The following is an 18379-nucleotide window of genomic DNA, read 5'->3' as shown; positions in this document are numbered from 1 at the left end:
TAAGGTTTTTTTGGAGCGGCCCCTACAAAGTGAAGCTCCCCTGAATGGCGCATTACTGAGGTATGATAACAAATGAAACAGCCCATTAGCAAAGCTTATCTTTTCACAGCCGGCTATCGCACAAAGGCCCACATGCTTCTGTCCGAGGCAGAGAGCCTTCCTCCTTATTTTCCCTTTGTCTGTCTCTTTCCTCATTTGTCCCCCTCGTTTTCACTTTTGCTCTCATTTGTTCATTGACTTTCTTTCTCTAATGCTGCGCCACAAGTGTTGCAGTACCCGACTCAAATAAGTCAATACATCTAATCCAGACTGATTTCAGTTAGGATACGTACAGCGGCCTTTAGTAGAAATGAAAACTGTTTGTTCGCCTACGTTCAACTTTTGGATTCCCGTCTTTTCATAACGTTCCGCGTCTTTTCTTTGGTACTCGTATCACTACTATTTTGACCTGGTGGGATTCATTGGTGGCATCTATGCTCACGTTGGCTTTTCTCTTGATACTGTACTAAACTGATCTCTCACGGAGGAAGGAATTGCCTTAATTGGCATAAAAGGCGAACAAATTCACATTAATTCTCAGTATTCTCCTTATGACGCAGTAGTAGATGCAACGGTCCAACAACGCGTGCCCGATTATCAAGACATCGAAATGCTCAATGAAGAGAGTCAATGAGGGAGACAGAGAAGCAGATTTTGTGTCTTACGTTCGAACCTTATTTTTTATTTACTGGTTATTTGTAGTATTTTACAGGTTGAGGTTGAACATGCCATTTTCAGACTACTCTAACCACAAATGTTTGGACCCTTGAATACTCCACTACGGTGCAGTGACGAAGACGACCAGCTTCAGTGGACAAGAATATCATGCTTTTAGTCTTTTTTCAGACAAGTGCACTTAAAGCGCAGTTCTAAAGGTATTTGTCTCTGCTCCTGGAGAATCCAGATGTTTTCCTTTGCACGTGCTGCATAATTCATGAAACCTGAGAGTCAAGGTAGAGATTGTGTTCACCTAAGTGTGATTTTCTCATCCCTCCTTGCTTTGTCTCACTCTTCCTGGCTGCTCACCAGCCACCTAAAAGCACCTGTGTGCTGACATCATCGCTCTACCAGGGCACCTTAATAGGAGGCCTAGGGGGGGGGGGGGGGGGGGGGGGTGTAAAAAGCATTAAACCGAATACCCTCAATTTGAGCAATCTGCAAAACGGACATTAACACCAGAACAAAACCCTCTGGTGTGAAATATTGCGTTTGTTTACCATGAGAGGGTTCTGCCTTCTACTGTGAGCGCACACACGTTCAAATACCAACCAGAGAGCAAAGTTCCCCTAAGAATTTTGTTTTCATGTAATTTTCTTCCTGCTTAAATCAGCAGTTTTTTTGCCCATGTACGTATTCATGGGATACACAAGCTAATGCCATTACAGGAACAGTACATCCTGCTACAATAAGGGCCGCCCATCAGCTTCCCAACGAAGCCGCGACGTGTCGGATTGTTCCTATTGGACTCGTTTGGCAGTTTCACATTGTCTACGGTCTATTGTCTCCCCCCCCCCCCCCACCCCCTCCCTCCCTCAGCCTTTCAGGGTAGATAGGCATCGAGATTAAGGGTTAAAATATGAGGGCCGAATTGGGCGACCTCGAAGATAATTACACTTGCTGTGTCGGCGTCAGGGCACAGGACGAAGTAATCGCACTTCATCACACACGCTGGCAGTGAGAGAAGTGGTGCTGCTCCCGTAGGACCCAGTGGGATCCTTCTGGATGGCCCAACATACGCTAATATCCCCGAGAAGGCTTCATGCATATGTGCTAAAGGGCCCTATAAAGGCGGACCGGGATGGTAGAGGGAACTTACTGTCCTTCGGGCCCCGTAGCAGCTCGCGATCAGTCAGGTCGATCTATAGTGTCGCCTGATGGGTTTTTTAGAGCAGTAATCGGTGAATGAATCCAAAGTATCCCAACTATCCCAACGATTACAACTAATTGTCTCCTTGAACGTTGAGTGCTATCGGTGTTTGCTCTTGATCGTGACTGATGTGTAGCATCTTAATCACACACACAACCACTGTTACCGACCACCAGAGCGGTCGCATGCTGCTTTGAATGAATAATGAATAATTGACTATATGACTGTACAGTTGAGTTACAATGTAAAGGTTCTTGTTAATGTGGTCGCCTTCTTTTTTTAGTAGGGTCTTTGAACATTAACATCAACTTGCAGCCAGCCTGTTAGAAGCTTTTTCAATGCTTGTTTTGCCTGACAAAGGCCCCCAGTTACCTCCATCATATCCCCACCGACCAGACGGGCAACGTCCTCAGAGGAATGCTGTACGACAAACGGAGGTTAAGAAAACGAACCGTTTTTCCCACCTGGAACCGACTGTCAGTTCATTGAGCATCACAGCTGATCCGTAGGAAGAGGTACCGAGCAACACTTCAGTCTATCTTCCCTCTAACACGGAAAGGCAGAACACCATCGGCCGCTTGACTTTCCTTCAGCACCCGACACGCGTGTCCGTCAGCGTGATGTTCCCGATTGACTCGTGCCTCAGTGCTGCGGGAAAAGTATGACGCTGTCTGTCTGTCTGTCTGTCTGTCAGGGGCTTCTTTTGTGTGTCCGTTTGCCCCCCCTGGTTCGCAGGCGGGTCGTCTCAGTAGCTTCACCTGCAGAAGTTCCCCGCCGCAGGGAGCGCCTATAAGGGCCCCTCTTCACAAAAATCAGTGGATTGACATTTTTTCTTGTTGCTGTCCACCTTCATTTTCTCTCCAGAATACGCCGATGAAACATAGAGAGAGAACAAGTCTCCTGCCTGAGAGGCCCAGACTGCGTGCATGTTGAGCGCTCTCCTCTCGCCGCCGCCCCGCGAGGTGGGAATCTGCGGAGGCAGGCGTGAAGAAGCGGTGCAGAGCGAGCGTCTGCGGGGGCTTTCGGCAGAGAGGAGGCCGAGGGGCCCCGGACCGCCTCTCAGACGGCACCCGGCGAGCACCTTCAGCCTCCGCGCCCCGCAGGAGCCGCACCGGGTCTCCGCGGGGGGCGCGCGGGGGGGGGGGGGGGGGGGGCCTCAGCCACCGGCGGCCTCTGCACAGGTGCTTTATTTAAATGCTCCGCTTCGCCTCCAACGTTGGGTGAAAGTTCTGCACGTAGAGAGAGATCGCAAGCTGTTCGAGATCAGGAAAACCACAATGGGGAGATGGAGCTGTGCTTTGCTGTGGATTCCCTCTGTAATCCTCCACGCAAGGCTGTGAGACAGTGAACGGGATTAAACAGAGAGCGTCAGCGTGTGTCATTCAGTCGCATTATTCTGAGACGCAACAGTTTATCTTCCATTGTTGTAACTGTGTGTTCCTACAGTGATGCAGAAAAGACGTTTGTTGAAGCTCAACATTTGGACAAGTTTGTTAATTTGTAGTCTGGCAATAAGATTGATAAAAAGATTGATACCATTCTAATATCTGTGCAGTAAATGTGAAAATAGAGCCAGCAAAGGCTTTGCGTTTAGCTTAGTTCGGCAGCGGGACTGGAAACCGCTTCATAAGTTTCTGCCGGTCTTAAACAAATTAGAAAACGCATTTTGATTGATATGTTCTGGAGGTGCCCGTAGGAGGTAATCTAACGCTAAAACCCAAAAAGCAAACAAGCAATTTTCTTTAAATCAGTTATCGGTTAGTCCAATCACAATACCAATTCAAATGTATTTGTATTATATCGCATATCATTGTTTATATAATACAAATATTGCAAAAATCGAACGGTCAAGAATCTAATAGTCACTTATTTGCAAATAATTGTCGTATTGAGAGATTAATAATCCTTTAAACTGGTTTCGGAGAACCTCCGATGTGCAGATGTCTGTGCCGGTGTGAGGAACAACAGTCTGTGTGTTTTCAGCGACTCTGCGGTACCGTGAATCCACCTGACCGACCAGCAGACAGTCAGGTTTCCGCCTCTCCGGGTTTCCTGTTGCCGTGTACGACCGAAGACGCGACGTCCCCTCCGGACTCACGCGCTGACCTTCAGACGTATTAGATCAGCACGGAGGGGAACGATGGGGTGGGATGTGACCCCCCCCCGAGGCCGCTCGATACCTTTTCCCGACCGCGGCTCAAATACAACCGTGCGTGTTCTCAGCGCGACGAATGACGGACGGATCGAGGGGGATTGGAGGCGAGCGAACGTGAAATAAAAAATAAAAAAAATCACGTTTTTTCTGAACCCCCCCCCCCCCCCCCCGCCCCCCCCCGCGGACCTGAACGTGCCGAGAAGGAGAGGAAAAGGTGCGCCTCTCTGACGCGCTTCTGCTGCGTTTTCAAGTGCGCGCGTTCGCCGCGTGGCAGAAATCAATTTACGGGAGATAATTGTTAATTTCCGAGGGGAGAGGAGGAGGCGATGAAAGGCAATAAAAGATTGAGTCTGCATCACAGTACACAAATGGCACTAATGGGGACAGTGATCATCTCCAAATGAATCCAATTACGGGGCCGTTATTGCCGCACCTCTCACGTCTTCACACGGCCACAGTTATTCTGCCAATAAGAAGTTGTTGAGCGTGATAAGAAAACTCCGTCCCAACAGTTTGACAAGAGTAGCCGCAGTGAAATGGATCGGATTACCTCGGGGATTAGTACATGTAAATACAATAACAAAGTGCTCTGATAAGGACCCAAATGAACCCACCTCGTGTCAGATAAGGTGATGAAGGTCTCGCTAGACTTGCTACTGTGCAGTTTTTCTCTGGTACTGTTGGATTATTTACCAGAATTAAGAAACGTTTTCAAACTTAAAATCTGTAATTCAATTTAATCTTTGAAGGTGCATTTGCAAATCTGCGTGTTTTCCCGGATGAAATGAAATGAAGAGTTTAGAAGGAAGACACAAAGCCACACATTATTTCCTCCTGGTATAAGACCCCCATCGGTATTTGGAAAATTGAAATCCCCCAGAATAAAAAAAAAAACATGAAGATGCATTTTCCCCATTTTCTATTTAACTCAACATATTGAAAAGTCTGCACGCCATTTAGGGCCCAATCAGCCCTCTGCTGAAATGATATTAGATTCCAGACTCGCTTCCGCGAGACTCTCATCAACTTAACGTTCAGCTTGAGGCTGTGCAAATTACGGGAAGCGTTCGTTTAAGGGCCCGGCGTCTCCCGGCTGATGAAAGCTTTCGAGGTGGTTCAGGGAAAACCGCAAAGTCACATATCATTTTCTCGGGGCATTAGAAAGTCCAATCGGAATCTATAAAGTGAAAAACTCCCTCTCTAAGCGCAGAGGACCAAGGCTTAACTGCGGTGTCGTGTTGATGCACGGCCTTGGAGCTCTTCCATTGATTATGAGCCGGAAACCAGACGGGCCGACTCGTAAATACTTTGTCTGAACTCCAGCTCAAGGAGCTTCACATTCTTCTGTAAGAAAGGAGAAAATGAACCGGGCGTTAACACTAGAATATTCTCGCCCCCGACACGCCTCCATATGTTAGTGAGACGTATGAGCACCAGAGGTCAGGGAGATCTGGAAGGCATTAATAGTAGAACATATAAGCCTTCTAGCAGGACTCATTTTTGGAGCTGCACTCTGATCTTTGTCCGTCTCCGGCTGAGATTTCTGTTTGAATATCTAAGCTCACGTTTTATTCTCTTCGGAGAAGCCATGAGTTCCGCTGTGGTGCCGATGCAGAGGTGAGGGAGTTATTTCATTTCAAATTTCATTTGATTATTTCCTTTGTGAGGAGTCAATATTCTCCCAATAATCTTCCTCGACTCGTAATGCAATCTTGGGGGTCGACTATCACTATTCTATCATCTCATTCGGCCACATGTCCTCACGCAACGGTCCTCATGATATCCAAAAGTAATTCTATATATTTGTGAATTTTCATTCAAAGTCCAATGGTTTATCATATTTATTGCTATTGGTATTATTTATATATTTCAAATTTTCAAAAAACTAAAAAAGCAGAATGTTTCTGCTTATTTCTGATTGGATAACAGCGGAAATCTGCAGTTCTAGACATTTGCTGTTAACGAGTTGTGTGCAAAAGAGCTGAAGTAGCTCGGCAGGGGGGATTACAGCAGAGAGGAGAAGAACGAGGACTGAAAACAAATGAGAGCGGCGACGAGGAAGAAACGGCCAGAGGACAGCGAGCGACCGCCACCTCGCCAAAAGTCTGCGTGCGTGTGTGAGTGTGTGTGTGAGAGATAATACGGCCACAGCGGAAGTGCACACATCTCACATCGCGCTCGACAGGTGGGTCAACGGGGGGCATCTCAAACCGGCAGGCAGGAGCTTATCTTAATTCTGAGGGAGAGAAAATCCCAGATCCTTTCCACAGTGACTCCCGGTAATCGATGGCGACAGGTCATCCAGGGCCGCGCACGGGACAGCTTACAGCGCCCAGGTGAACGCGCGTTTAAGTCAAAGGAATTGCGTCGCGGTTTGCCGTGTTTGCCCATGAGAACAGGGGGAGCAGTCAGTGCGTTGCTTTAATACCGAAGAGCAGTTACAAATCCCCAAATATCAACTCTGCAACGTGGATGAATTGTCCCCCGTCCCCCCCCCCCGCCGCCTCGACACAGCAGGCCGATACAAAAATCCATTGTCACACTGTCATCTATCGTAAGCCTCCAGCGCTCTGTGCTCCCCGACTGACTGAGTCAATAACAACACAACAAGAAGGTGAGTGCCCCCCCCCACACACACTCGCCCGTTTAAAACCAACGCTGGTGTTTGGAGTTTAAAGACAGACACTTCGTGGATTCGGAGGCCGAACCCGGAGGACCGGGAAAAAGAAGAAAAAAAATGGAAAGCGACGCGAGTGCACGTAGGCTGCCGGGGGAAGTGTGATGGCTCATGGCTGTGTATCCAGAGCACATTAAAAAGAGAAGAGAAGCCCGGTGCAGCTGGTCCCTCAAAGCTGCCACTGGCTTTTCTCCAGTTTTGTGCGAGGACTCGTTATGTAATTCGAGAGCCTGTTTCTCATACCGAGCTACTGCTAAGCCAACACACACACACACACACACACACACACACACACACACACACACACACACCGGCCTGTGCGCTGAATGACACGACTGAAGAAACAACGGGAAAGGAAACGTCGTGGCGATGAACTTGAACTCCTGAAACTAGGCCCATTCCACATTTGTGAGCCACGCATAACGTATTCTGCAAGTACAGTATTCCAGCGTGAGCTTACTGTATTTTCCAACACTCACGATGGAATAAACGCCGGAGCAAAGTGCAACGTGTCCCTGTTCAGCGGCATTAAAGGACGGTGGTGCGCGGCTTGCACGCTAGATGTAAATGTAAATGAGTCACAGGCTCCATCGGACCGGACAGCATGCAGACAAGTACACGCAGGACAGAGAACCCGCTTAATGGCCTCCGACATTGATGTGATGAAACACACGCTAAATTGAAATGAGTGGATATTTCAGTTTTTCATATCGCATGTTGTGATTGTAAAGATAATAAACAGAGAGAGGATGATAAAAGCATATTGTAAAGGTTAGCACGCGTTTAAGCGCATTAATGCTTTTGTGCGAATAATTAGATGATGAGAAAGTAAAAGGTTGTAATGAGCTGTAGATAGTTGACCAGAAAGCTTAATCTTATTACTATTCCTTTCACGTGGATTACTGCATCTTTTAATTACTCCACTTTACATCTATGAAAGAGGAAAACATCACCTTGGCCTCCTGCTGCTAATTATTACACGATCATAAAAAGCAAACGGCGGGAGGAGCTGAATCTCTAATCTTTTCTCCTCCGTCAAACAGGCCCATTAGAGCCACTAAGTCCACTTGCAGGGGTCAGCCTATAATAAGTATCTAAAGACGCTAAAAGGCCACCTGACCTCTTTAGTCCTCTTTAGAAATTCTTGGCAGAGGACTAAAAATGAATGCTCCGTGGTGGTAAGTGTGAGTTTACTCTGGGTGGTTGGAGATATTCATTAAGCTCATACTTGGCTTGAACGGAAGCGGCTATTAGTCACTCGCTGGACAAAAATGAGAAAAATTGAGAATTCTTTGTGGTGGAAAATAAAAAAACTTCTATAACTTCCCTTCTGGTCAATCAAGGGAATTCAACTTGTTCGTCCGTTGCCACCAGAGATCAAATGTCTCTCTCCCCCAGAGGGAGATCCCTTTAAACTTTGAGCCGGACCGAAGCCCGGCTGCAGTCGACGGTCCTTCAAGCACACGACGTATTCGGAAAAGGAAAGGCTGCCATGTGCATGAATTCCACGCTTTTAGCCGCAGCGTCGGCCGTGAACGCTGTCCACGTGAAAGATTTATGCCTCACGACACGTTAATTAATATGGAAAAGATGGAAGAGACCTGCTGTGAACTATCTGTGTTATCTAACATGGTCCCATAAGTGAGTGCACTTTAGCCGCGTAGCGGTTCTTCCTGCAGAAGCAACGTCGGAAATGTGTTGCACACGAGATGAAGGGTTGAACTGCGAATCAATCTCCCCAGTGTTGATGTAGTATTAAGAGAAGATCTTGTAGCTGCACGCAGCGATCGGTGTCTCCTCCGTCATTCACGCTCTGTGTCTTTGTAGTGACGGCAGGAATAATGGAAACGTGAAGGACCTAACATGTTTAATAGTAAGTGCAGTGTCAGTGACACGCGGCACTGGGAACATGCTTTTAGCCGTGCAAATCACATTAGACAGAAAAGGATGCATTTGGTCAAGCTTGAGCCTCTAATAGCCCGACTTTCACCACAGTGTGCACTCTTCCTCGTGGACGTATCCACTCCCTCTGATGTACATTTATACGCTGGTCAAAACGGATTACGCTTTTTAATCACGCTCATATCTTAGAGGACTATCAAGGAAAATGAATTACAATTTCAAGCTCTTTTATACGGCTATTAAAACAATTATGATCCACCAAATATTTGCGTTAAATTGCTGAATTGAACGGTTTACACATTATTGTGTTTATCCACACTGGAGGGACGACTGATACTAAAAATCCATAATTAATGTCGGAAAATGCAATTTATTGATGAAAAACAATTATAGCTCCCTTGATAACAAGGCTGGGCGCTCACCTCAAAGTCACACACTTATTACAATTACAAAGTAAGAAAAAAAACAAGTTCACTGTGACATAAAAGATGTGCCTGTTTGAGGAGGAACAAACCGAGGGACTGTGATCGAAAGCAGAGCGGGCAGATAAGCACTCAGGCCTCCAAATGCAACATGAATCACACACAGGAGTAATAATCACTGCTCGGCCTCGTTCCTGCGGTTCCTCCACCGGCCCTCTGAGGACAGGGGAGGTCCTGAGTGGTGTTCTCCTACGTTCAGACCGTAAAAGATTACTGTAAAGCTATTAGCCGAGGCCCAGTTGGCCCGCGGAGCTCACGTCTCCCGTTTCCCTGAACCTCTCCTCGTCGTCCCTTGGGGCCGCGCCAATCTGTGACGCTGCACTGAGGCGCGCGTGTCCTCCTCAAGGAAACGTCCCCGTCTCCTCCAGACCGTCCGTCCCGCGCAGTCCGCGCCTGGCGGCGGGGGAGGGGGGGGACATGGCGCCGCGGTGACATTCGTTACTCGCAGGTCATGAGGTGCCCTGCTTTTCTGCATCAAATCAAGAGGTTGTGGTTCCAAGGGGGAAGGGAGGGGGGGACCGGAACGCTCAACACTTGCGCTTATCTTCTGCCTGCGGCCTGCAGGGATGCTGTATTTTATGAGCTGCATTTCCTTGATGAAAATCTAGTGCAGCAAGTGAGCCGAGATCCGGCTGCATTATAAATAAAACGAGGCGAGCACTTTGCTCCTCCCGTCGTTTGAAGGGTATTTTCTGCGCTTACAGCTCGAGGCTTTTGGCGTCGAGCAGCTTTCTGAAGCGCACTTTGACCCTGCAGAAAGCCGCCGGAGAGACGCGGCGTTCTGGGTCTTCGTGTGGTAGCTGTGTCAAAACGTTAAGGGGAACAAAACACCGTAAAGGTCCATGAATATAAAGATGAAGCCGCTCTATCCTTATTTTAGGCACTTCGCCGCAGGCTTATCAGTCTTCTCACTCGCTTATGTGGTCGATGTGAAATGATTTTCCATTTGGCACATCAGTGACAATCAGTCAACCATTTGATTAGCAATGTTCCAATTATTCACTCGGAATGAAAATAAAAAAGCAGAGTGATGATCGCTTGTTTTCCCGCTGTGACGTCCTGGTAGACGGACTCGCTCGCGTGGCGGCTTCTCTTAACTCACCTGTGGAGTCATTTCCTCCTTCCATTGACACACACACACACACACACACACACACACACACACACACACACACATTCATTAGCCTCAGCCGCGGCCGCCCACGCACACAGACGCACGCGTCCTGGTCACAAAATATTTTATCGATCCTTCCAAGACAAACGTATTGGCCGTGTTTATCTTTCCTTTTCCGTTGAGGGACGAGTAGAACTTGGAAGCAGGTTCTTTATGTGAGTATCCTGGAGTCTGTACCTTGTGTTGTTGTCATGCAGAGGCCTTAATTGAACGGGCTACTTATTCTATCCTGAATGAGTTCGACGTTTGGCTCAGATTTCTTTGCGCTCTGCGATATCAAATGAAAAATAAGTCAATCAATTTTCTGTGGTGCCGCTCGAGCGCCTCTACTTTCTGTTTGCTCACGTTGTTGTGTGAAAACTTGTTTTGCTGCGGCAGAGTCAACTCACAATGGGGCGGAAATCCATTTGCTGAAATTGCCACCGTGGGTTTAGTTACTGTGAATAATCGCTGAGCAAAAGATGGTTGATGGTTGTGATTTGGCTTTAAGGGTCCCTGCTTCATTTCTCGGATCAATACTGAGTTTGACAGGCTCGAGCCGCCTTTCTGGACTATGTAGGAAGACGCGGACACGGAGTGGACTGTCTTCTGCTGGGACATGTTCTTGCGTGTGTCCCAGACTCCTTCAAAAGGGTCTTTCCAGATCTTCGTTTTGCAGACGGTCTCTCCTTGATTCACTGTGGTGAATTCCTTCTCCCTCCACCCTCGTCCTCGTGGCCGTCGTGCACAGGACATTTTCTGTTTCACAGCTTCACACTGACTCCGGGGCTCACTTGGAAAAAATCAAAAATCTCCACATTTTTGAGGAAATAACACCTCACAGACGAATGAAGATCCGGCTCCCCGGATGGGTTTCCTCTCCGCGCCTCTGGTGTCACAGCGGGCGATCAGCGGGGGTTTAATGAGCAGCGGAGGGGTTTGAGACAAGAGGCAACAGGTGGAGCGTCAGATTGATGCCAGCTGTCCACCTGGATGACAATCAGGTTTTTTTTTTTGTACCTGTGATTTCCTGTGATTTCGTCGGCTTTTGGGAGAAATAAGGGGAGATGTTGTCCGTCTGGCTGTTGTTCAGAGACACCAGCGTTCAGCGTGGCAGCGATCCAGGTATATATTGATTTGTTTCTGATTCTCTGCCGTAAGCAGCTGGTGAGCTGCCAAGAAAGGTCTGGCGCCCGGACTCATGATCTGTAGCATTTGGTAGCGGCGCTCTCGGCTCTTGGCACAGTCCACCACTTTCTTCATTGCTCTGGGCTCAACCAGATTTAGTGATTTCTTTCCAGTTGATGTGGCTCAGTCCAGTTATTGTTTTGAAACACCAGCGCTCTGCCTCGCTTTGTTGCTCTGCAATCAATCTCCTCCCGTAATGGACGCTTTCTTTTTCCAAACGGCTGCGTTGTTTCATCAGCCGCAAAACCAAGAAACGCAGAGTGACTCGGCGACGCAAACTGTGAGACTTCATCAATTTATCATGCTGCTTTTTTAATCCAAGGTCCCTTGTGCGAAGCTCTTGCACTTTGCCCTCCACAAGACTTCATTTAGATGACTCTGTAGGAATGCGTCTCTTTGAATACTTTGCATCACATTGGGAGTCTCGGATAGTGTCAATGAACACTATGTGAAGTATCCAGCGACGCTCTCCAATATGAGTGTTATGGTACACTGTGGCCCGCCGATGGTGTGAATACTGGCACATTTTTATAAGTAGATGCTAGTATGCTTGCTCCAAGTTTGGAGGCAGTTGCCATGGTAACGCCGTGCTATCTTCACCCGCTCACTGACAATCTGTTTATTCAACTGATTTACTGATTAAAAAATGAAGTAGCTCCATTTAAGGCGGTGGGCATGAATTGCATTGACAGTCGTGAGGGCAGCAGACGCGTGCGCTGCTTAGGCAAGCAAAGTTGCTCACAAATTTAAAAGCTATCCGCCCGCGTGACGGAGGCGCTGTGAAGGCTTTTAGGGTGAGCTGTATGCATTACGTCGCGCACTGCGAGTCAATGGCTATCAAATTTTTATTATTTCCTCACACAAACTGACCCCTGAACTCTGCAGCACAACAAACAAGGTCGTCTGCAGGTTGCAAAGCTGGACACACTTTGTGATGAGTCAGATACCCCATTGTTCACCCCCCCCCCCCTCCCCGCACCTCTCGGCTGGTCTTTGAAGCAGCCGTCTTATCATTGGATGAAGTTAGACTCTGTGATATTGTGCGCTGTTGGTCCCTTTGAGAAGCTCAGTCGGTGCCTCTTTTTTTTTTTTGCTCGGACCTTTTCACTCGCGTTGGGATTGTGTTCCAACAACTGAGCCATTTAAAGACCAGGAAATGTAAAAGTGCTGAATTTAATTTTGTTTTTCTTCCAGCTTTCCAGATCACAACAACTTGAATTGTAAAACAGGGCCTTTTGTCTAGTGGAAACGAACACTCATGAGCAAATAAGTGGTAGATATTGTTCTTTATTATGAATGAGAATTAAATCTACAGTAAGTACAATTACTTAATTTTACAATACCAATGAAATGTACTGGCCTTGTAAGTAACAATAACAGAAGCATTTATTGTGCTTTTGGCGGCGACATGAGGTGCAGACCTTCCCACCACATCAAGGAATCTTCAGACGATCATCTGATTGCTCCTTGTCTCTCCAGATGATTCTACGCTTAAATGTTTGTTCAGGCAGCGAGGGGCAATCGGCTGCACGGGGAAAAAGCAGCAATCAACCCCCCCCCTCGAGTTAAAACGCAGAGCCATTAACCCCCAGCAGACAGGGGAGGGCGGCTCTGGGTGCCGGAGGTTCACTGGTGGCTTTTTTAAAGGACTACACACTGTTTTCACTAGTATGTATGCGTGCAAACGAAGCTGATTGAACAACTAGTTGGAGACAGAGACGGATGAATGGGACACACACGGGGAAGCGGTGAGACCTTTGAGCAGCAATAATCAACCCATCCGGTCTCCTCTTTGCTCGCATGTTGCGTGTGAATGACTTTGACGCGATGGAACAGTGTGAGCTGTGTACTCAAGAGAGGCGGGTTACCTTCACTAACCGAGTGGCTTTATTAGCATTAGGAGGCGAAAAAAGGACTCTGAGAAGGTCGGGATAATAGAAAACTGTGGGGCGTGCAGAGAAAAAAGAAAAAAGGATAAGTTGTCCAAAGAAAGAACTCCACTTTTAGCGCGGATGCGTACGCAAGGCTGTTGGTCTTAATCAAAGCGTGCAGGAATAAACACACGTGATTCCTACAGGCAGGAGATGTTTGACGAAGTCAGTGAACGGGCTAATTTCCTCAGTGCGCCATTAGTGCATCAGCTGTTTACAAGCACAGACTGGGATTACTTAACATTCAGCGGGAGGAGGGCCATGTTTTGATCACCACGTTTGGGACTTTTGGCAGCTATTGACCTCAAAGAATTTTCTCACCGAGCGATGAAAAGCATTTTGCCTTCAGTGTGGCACGCGGGAGCGACTTTATTCACGTAGCATCTGTCATCTCTAAAGGCTGTGGGTTTTAAATTTCATAATTGGTAGGAAACGGCAAACTGCGTAATCACGCCGCATTCCCGACCAGGGATCTAATCAGCCACTTTTTCTGACACTATTTGTAACTGTGCCGAAATCTAATATGATTATCCAACCAAAAGATGCTCAGCTCGCCGCCGAGCACGAGGTACGAACTACGCTGTGCGAAATGACTTTAATTTGATGGACATTTGACGACAGCTCACAGTCTAAAATACATTTTTCCTGTTTGGTGGACTTTGCGGAGCCGCTTCTTGGCTTTTATATTTCCCCAAGGAACCAATTAGTTTGATTGGTGAACCTTTCAGAGAGAGAGAGACAGACAGACAGAGGCCTTTTGTGTGTCTCCTCGGAGATAGTTCGCCATTATAATGATGGATAGTAAGTCGATCATAACATAAATACATACATGTGCACGGTCCTTAAGATGGTACTAAACTTTAATCAATATTATCCTGTAACAACATTGTTCCACGACGGCTAAATCAGTTCAGCCTTGTTCTTCTAAAGTCATGATAACTTCATACTACATAAGATTTAATTTGTGAAACCCCCATATTTCATCCTTTGGTTCGATTACGCAGGTTACGTATTACGCAGGTTACGTATTAACTCCCCTGTCGGGCCCGGGAGAGAAAAACAACAACGTGGCGTTTTCTTTTTAAATAATTAAGATTATTGAAACCTGTTTGATGGATGAATTAATTTCATGAAAGGCTACACATGAGAAGTGAAGGCTGTGTTTCGTGTCTCCGCCAACTTTAACGTGAAAGGTCCCTTCGCCCGGGCCGCCTCGCTCCGTAGCGAAAGGGTGACAAACGCATTCTGCTACGCTCGTCATCTCGCGCGTGATCTAAAGTTAAGAAAGCCATGAATTTGACTTGAAATGACAGATCCGTTATGTATCGCCAGCTTTAATGGGCCCTCGTGTGCAGGATATCCGTCAAGCGGAGCAGGTGCCTGCAGACACACCGCCGCGGTGTTTTGCATCCCGGCATCTAATTATTTATTCCAGAGAAGACGGCGAGGGAGAGACGCAGCGGCGTTCAATACGCCTCGCTCTGCCATTTTGAGATGCTTGTTTATACCAGAGGGCTCCATCTATCATAAGGCAGCCAGCAGGTGGCTGGGGAAACTACATAGGAACGTTTCTGGCACTCACGGGTGGATTAATTTTTGTGCACTCCAAAATAAATGATGACTGATTCACAGCCTCAAGTGATTCCGTACATCTCCTGGTTGATTCCCGCAATCTGTCAATGGCACAACGGCTCATTCCGACGCGACTGTCTCCGGCTTCCTTTCCGAGTACGGATGGAACACGTGAAAATACCAACATGTTGCACCGGACTCTTTGCTCCCAAACCGTAATATCAGCCACTTTCAATAACCTCTCCTAATTTAACTGATATGTGTCCTCTGCTGCTCTGTGAACACAATGACTCGCGAGTCGCTGCGTCACGGTGAAGTTTGGTCATGTTTTTCTCCTAAGTTATTCTCAGCAGCATTCTTTTTTTCTGCCTGTTGTCCTGAGGCGCAGCTCCCAAGGTCTCATCGACGGTCCTGTCCTTTGCCTCAAAGAGCTGCTCCGGCTGCTGCAAACAATCCACTTGAAATGCAGACGAAGATTGAAAGTCAATGTGTGCAGTTCTAATGCATTCGTTGCCACAGGTTTTCAAACCAGCGGCGATACGTGACTCATAGGTCAGGGGAGCTGCCACATCATCGAATAAAACCAATAAAGGTCAACAGATTGCGTTCCAGGAGACGAAAGGATGTCTTATTAAAGCCCAACGGTTCATGCATCCTCTGACAGGCTTATCATCTAACACTTTTATTTAAGGTTAGACAACCTGGATATGAGAAAATACATGCAGCTAATAACTTTATCTGCTGCATCCAATCCAGACGTTTAGCACTGGGATTGATTTTTTTAAAATTTCAGTTCACTCTGTGTCTGATGTCATGATTTTTCAATACCGATAACAGCTCCATCTTCCCTTCAGGAAACAGCTGAGTGTCACTCGGGACTCCTGGAGCTGAGGTGGTGCGACAGCTCTCGTAAAATGGCACTCACTCCGCTCACGGCCAAGAAGGTTGATTTTAAAATGTACGGTTGCGGAGGTCCGTGGAGCTCCGTCTGAAGTCTGACATGCTGTCATACCACATGTTCCACAGCTCTGTCCACAATCCCCGACTGGTCCCCTAAGAGTACACATTGTCAACCGTATGAGCATCGCCGCCAGTCGGGCCTCTGGGACTTTTTAACAGCACGACATCTGTGTGAAAACCTAAACAAATTTGCATGTGTAATGTTTCTCTCCTTTTTTTCCTTTTTACTACCAAAGTGTCGAGTGAAGTGCAGCCTTTATCATCACAATCACCACTTATCGCCTTCATCTTGACTCGTGATCAGCATCACAGCAGAGATAAAAACACTTTTACGTATAAATCTGTCGGCGCTCAAAAGCAACGTGAACGTGATGAGCTCCGAGGGGAAAGAAGGCTGCTGGACTCGAAACCGGGGATCAAGTGTTTTTCGATTTGGAGTCTTTATTCTCCAAAGCAATCCACAACTTTGGTACACGCCCAGCTCTGAGTACCTCTCAAATCCATTCACAGAAACGCAACGACGATTTTCACAGAGCTTCAATTTAAGTCGTAAAGAGACAAACGAGACGCCGCCGTTTCCATTTGGAACGGTTAGTCACCTTTTGGGAAACTGCTTGTCTCCCCAGGACATCTGTCTCTCTCAAACGGCAACGTATCGAGGAGGTCTCTCTCCTCCCTTCGACTCCTCAACGTCATGAGAAGCTGTAGTTCTATCTCAGTATCCTTGGCACGATCTCTCTCTCTCCCCCTCTCTCTCTCTCTCTCCCACAAAGAACCAAGCTCAGGCAACTTGCATACAAAATAGCTGACTCAATCATCCAGCTGCATAATCAAGATAAGGGAAGACGGGGACAGGAAAAAGGGGGAGATGCGAAGGCTAACGCGAGACACGGCTTTAGAGGAAGCAGCGAAAACGAATCCGTTTTGAAACCGTCCTAACCCGGAGACGATAAAAGTTGGAGTAAGTGAGACCGTGATTCACGCTGATGGTAGAAGCTCAGCTCGGGCTGATCTTCCGTGTGAAATGAGTGGAACAAGGGCCCCCCGATGCAGTGAATCCAGTGGCACGAAACAGATGGAGCTTCACATTCGTGGTGCAGCTGGGGGTAAAGTCACAGATAATGGGCTTGTCATTCCTCTGGTTTGTCGTGTGGCTGCTTTCCTGAGAAACTGCCAAACGTTTCGGCATTTTTTTTGTTCTCTCCCCATCGCTACGGACAACAGACCCGTCCCGATACGAACAAACACGAGCCTTCACTATATATAATTCTTTTTTTTTTTCAGACAGATGGCTCAGACACAGCAACACCCTCGGCTAATCTCAGTGGGGCTGCAGGGGCCACAGTACTGGAAGTAGGAGAATGTGTACTGACAGCATATTGGGTTCAGGCCATAAAACGCCCCGGTCATGTTTTACTTGTTGTACATTGTTAGAGCCGTACCGTCTGTTATACATTAATAAACATATTATATATAATACAAATGCAAATATAAGAACACGGGTTGTCATCGTGGTCCTCGGTTTATTTGTGTAAATCCCTGAAACTAAGTTGAGCCCGAGCCGGAGCTGTCCCTGGTGCTGAAGCGACATCTCGCGCGGGCGGTGTTTACCGGCGGAAGCTACCGGGTCTTATTAAAAAGTGTCAACGTTGCTGCAAAATGAACATCACTCACTTAATGGAGAATGGACGTTGTAACGGAATAACCGAAGTTAAAGCTACACGTTTCCGTCCAGGTCGCGGGCTCAGTTATGCGGAGAACTCGGCGAAAGAAACGAGCGTAAAACGCACCGATTTCCAAGTTCCGCACGAGCTCCTTGCGATTAGAAGAGTTACTCTTTCGGTTCTGCACAAAAAAACATTCCAGCACACCGTTGCAAACAACTCAAAGTGCGGTGTTTTATCCGCGGTGTTCCGGTGAAGCAAACGGCTTACCTTGCGTGACGGTCGCGGCGCGCGAGCCTCCCGCTTCCCGAACGCGAAGCCGGCGGCTTCACTGCGAGTCGCCACGAGCTTCTGTCTCTGCTCACAGCAAATAAAAAGTCAAATAACCAAAAAGAAGAAGAAGCAGAAGAAGAAGAGGAAGAAGAAGAAAAGAATCCCAGGTCTCCGCAGGTCTCCGGGCTGCGTCAGCGCGAGATCCTCGCGGATCCGTTTAGCGGTGAGCGATTAGATTCGGGGCCGAGCTCCTCTCAGCGCTCACCTGTACTTATGCTGAGCGACCCGGAGCCCCGCGCGCCTCTTTCCACCGCTCCGAGAGAGAGACGCGTTCAGGCGCAGTCACCGGGGGGGAGGAGGGTGGAGGAGGGTGGAGGAGGGGGTGCGCGCTTCGGCTGTCAGCTGGCGGATTGCGGCGGAGAAGCGCGCGTTGATCCTCCGGCTCTGGTCGAGGGCGAAGTTTAAATCTCCCTAATAAGATTGTTTGTCGCCGCGCGGCTGTAAATGGCGGCGGGG

At 47.7% G+C, this 18379-nt stretch overlaps 1 protein-coding gene across 1 annotated transcript in view; it reads right to left on the bottom strand.

Annotated features, from left to right (window-relative positions):
• The window catches only part of elfn1a (extracellular leucine-rich repeat and fibronectin type III domain containing 1a), a 41699-nt gene extending 23716 nt beyond the window's left edge, over nucleotides 1-17983 (bottom strand). Inside the window, exon 1 of the mRNA XM_040191197.2 lies at nucleotides 17861-17983. The gene's annotated coding sequence lies outside the window, so the exon portion shown is untranslated. The remainder of the gene's footprint in view (nucleotides 1-17860) is intronic.
• Nucleotides 17984-18379: the final 396 nt, after the last annotated feature.

This window comes from Gasterosteus aculeatus, chromosome 11 (genome assembly GCF_964276395.1).
Source record: "Gasterosteus aculeatus chromosome 11, fGasAcu3.hap1.1, whole genome shotgun sequence".
Lineage (NCBI taxonomy): Eukaryota > Metazoa > Chordata > Actinopteri > Perciformes > Gasterosteidae > Gasterosteus > Gasterosteus aculeatus.
The sequence above is the reverse complement of the archived record's forward strand: the minus strand, read 5'-3'. Positions and strand labels throughout refer to the sequence as shown.